We start from the raw sequence: 3,719 nt of genomic DNA on the forward strand, positions 1-3,719 counted from the left end.
AAAAAAAAAAAAAAAAAAGAAATGAACAGGAACTTGGGGTTCCTGTGGGTGGTGGGGACAGATGCAGTGACAATTAAGCTTGTGAACTTGCTACCACATGCTTACATGGGCAGCACTGTACAAACAATTTGATAAGGTTTCATAACCTCGGTGTATCCGTGTCTCACAGCTGTGTTCATGTCAACATGTGGTGGTGTCTTACTGTGGGGCATTCATTATCGTTGTTGCATGTTTTGTGTACCATTGCGAGAAATGTCAGACGTAATTCAACGAATTCACGAGCAACAAACAATCATTACATTTCTTGTTAAACTTGGCAAGAGTGGAAGTGAAATCAGGGATGTGTTAGCCCAAGTTTGTGAGGATAGTGCCATGAAGAAAATGACAGTGTACAAATGGATTAAACATTTTTCTGAGGGGAGAGAGAGCATCACTGAGGACGAGAGGTTAAAATGGCCAGTAATGAGAGAAACCAACAAAACATTGTGAAAGTTCATCATCAAAATTGTCAGTTGACTGTGAAAAGTATAGCAGACCAAATTAACATTGGTAGAGAAACAGTTAGGAAAATCTTAACAGAAAATCTTGGCGTGAGAAAGGTGTGTGCAAAAATGGTCCTGAAGGAACTCTTACATCACAACAAGGCACCAGTTCACATAGCACTACCTGTGAGGGAGTTTTTAACCAGTAAATGAATACTTGCATTGGGAACACCCTCCCTACTCACCTGATCTGGCCCCCGATGACTTTTTTCTTTACTTGAAGATAAAGGAAATATTGAAGGGAAGACATTTTGATGACACCCAGGACATCAACGGTAATATGACAACCAGCTCTGATTGAGTTCCAAAATTGTTTTGATAGGTGGACCAGGTGCTGGTGCTGGTGCATAACTTCCCAAGGGGAGTACTTCTTTTTTTTTTTTTGAGTTGGAGTCTCACTCTGTCGCCCAGACTGGAGTGCGGTGGCCGCTCCCGGCCACCACAGCCTCGACCTGCTGGGCTCCGGCAATCTTCCACCTCAGCCTTCCCAGTAGCCGGAATTACAGGCATGCACTACCATGCCCGGCTGATTTTTTGATTTATTGCAGAGATGAGGTCTCGCTGCCCAGGCGGGTCTCGAATCCGCGGGCTCAGGCAATCCACTCACCTCAGCCTCCCAAAGGCGCGGGATTACAGGCTGAGCCACCGAGCCTGGCTAGGGAGTACTTCTAAGATGACTGTAGTGATATTCAGCAATGAGATATGGAGCACTTTTTCTAGGATGAGTTTGTGAACTTAATTGTCAGACCTGTTAGGTCCTGAGAAGGAGAAGAGGAAATGTAAGGGTGATACAGGTGGTTTTGCTAGGTAGATCAAAAGTCTCGGGTGACCACCATTGTCTTGGAGCAGCTCTTAGAATCTCCAGTTCTCTGAGATCTGAGTTATTCTTTCCTGGCTGATAGGACTCTGGGAGAGTAGGTCAGTAAGGGAGGCCCAGAGGAGGCCACTGCCTGTGCCTGCTGCCCCCAAGTGCCCTCAGTTCAAGGTCATTAGCAAACCCAAGGGTCATGTTCTGGGTGGCTTTTCCTTCACTCCTTCATTGGGTTTCGCATCAGTGCTATGCTGGCCTACTAGGGCGAGTTGAAAAATATCACCTCCCCTTCTATTTCCCAGATGGCTGTGTCTTCCTTCTATGTTTGATAGTGAAAGGAGGGACCCTGAGAAACTTAGAATAAACTTAGTTCACATTTTGCCTCAGTACAGTCATTTCTGCTTAGACTGACTTGCTTTGAATCTAGCACAGGTTAGACATAGATTAACTTCCAATAGGCAGGTTTTAGGAAGCAGTCAGACATTTTACCACAGGTCAAGCTGGCAGCCTATCCCACCCCCTTGGCAAATCTCCATCAGATGCAAGACAAGGACAGAGCCAGAGAAATTATAATAGACTACCTTTTTGCTAAGGAGTTTGTGGATTGCAAATGTCTGACAGGTCTCTTGCAGGAAAAACCCCTCCCCTTGTCTCCTCCCATCTAGCCCACTACCCAAGGACATGTGATGCTAATGTCTGGCAAAGTCAAGATCTAAGAGTCATGTGGCTGCGATCAACATCAAAGATTCACTGCCCTGGGCGTTCCTTTTGGCCCAGACCCCTCTGGACCCAAACCCCCTTACCCTAAAGACCCTTAAATATATCCAGTTCTTGGCCCTTCAATGCCACACTTGCCTCTGAGTGCCAGCCCTCTTTCCAATCTTTAAAAGGTGAATAATAAACTTTACTTCCTTCTACTTCTTTTTTTTTTTTTTTTTAGTTGAAGTCTCACTCTGTCGCCCAGACTGGAGTGCAGTGGCCGCTCCCAGCCACCGCAGCCTGGACTCACTGGACTCCGGCGATCCTTCTGCCTCAGCCTTCCGAGTAGCCAGAATTACAGGCACGTGCTACCACGCCTGGCTCCTTCTACTTCTTACTTGGTTGCTATCTTGCATTATTCCTGCAGTACCAGCACTGGCCTACCTTGCCTCAGTTTACCCTTCCAGATAGCATTTACCAGTGAAATCACCTGGGCCTGGAGATGTCTTTGTGAGTCCATTGCTTACATTGCAAACTCAAGTTTTTGTTTTTGTTTTTGCGTTGAGTCGGAGTCTTACTTTGTCACCCAGGCTGGAGTACAGTGGCACGCCCACAACCACTACAGCCTCGACCTGCTGGGCTCAGACGATCCTTCTGCATCAGCCTTCCAAGTAGCTGGAACCACAGACGGTGCCAGTATGCCTGGCTAATTTTTTAATTTATTGTAGAGACGAGGTCTCTCCATGTTGTTTAGGCTGGTCTTGAACCCTAGAGCTCAGGCAATTCTCTCACCTCCACCTCCCAAAGTGCTAGGATTATAGGTTTGAGCCACCACACCCAGCAAGTTTTGTTTTTTTTTTCACAGACAGTCTCACTCTGTCTCCCAGACTGGAGTACAGTGGCACATGATCTTAGCTCATTGCAGCCTCAAACTCCTGGCCTCAAGCAATCCTTCTACCTCAGCCTCCAGAGCTGAGCATTACAGGTGCAAGCCATCACACCCAGCTTAACTTATTTGTTTTGATCTTTATTATTTCTTTCCTTTTACTTACTCTGAGTTTAATTTTTTTTTGTTTTTCTTGTTTTTTAGTATAACCACTTCTAATATAGCCATTATTTTCTATGTATTTCTGAAAACTGTACATTTTAAAATAAATTATTGTCTTAGCTAGATCCCTCCAGTTTTGGTAAGTTGTATTTGCATTGTCTTTCAGCTTGAAATATTTTCTTTCTTTTTTTTTTTTTGAGTTGGAGTCTCACTGTGTCGCCCAGACTGGAGTGCAGTGGCTACTCCCGTACACCGCAGCCTTGACCTGCTGGGCTCCGGGGATCCTTCCGCCTCAGCCTTCCAAGTAGCTGGAACTACAGGCACGTGCCACCATGCTCGGTAATTTTTTGATTCATTGTAGAGACGAGGTCTCACCAAGTTGCACCGGCGGGTCTCGAACCCGCAGGCTCAGGCAATCCATTCACCTCAGCCTCCCAAAGCGCGGGATTACAGGCTGAGCCACCGAGCCCAGCTGCTTGAATTATTTTCTAACTTCTTTAGTGATTTCTTCTTTGACCTTCGGTTTATTTATTTATTTATTTATTTATTTTGAGTTGGAGTGTCACTCTGTCGCCCAGACTGGAGTGCAGTGGCCGCTCCCGGCCACCGCAGCCTCGAC

Source organism: Carlito syrichta, unplaced genomic scaffold (assembly GCF_000164805.1).
Source record: "Carlito syrichta isolate Samal-C Ts95f unplaced genomic scaffold, Tarsius_syrichta-2.0.1 Scaffold305734, whole genome shotgun sequence".
Taxonomy (NCBI): domain Eukaryota; kingdom Metazoa; phylum Chordata; class Mammalia; order Primates; family Tarsiidae; genus Carlito; species Carlito syrichta.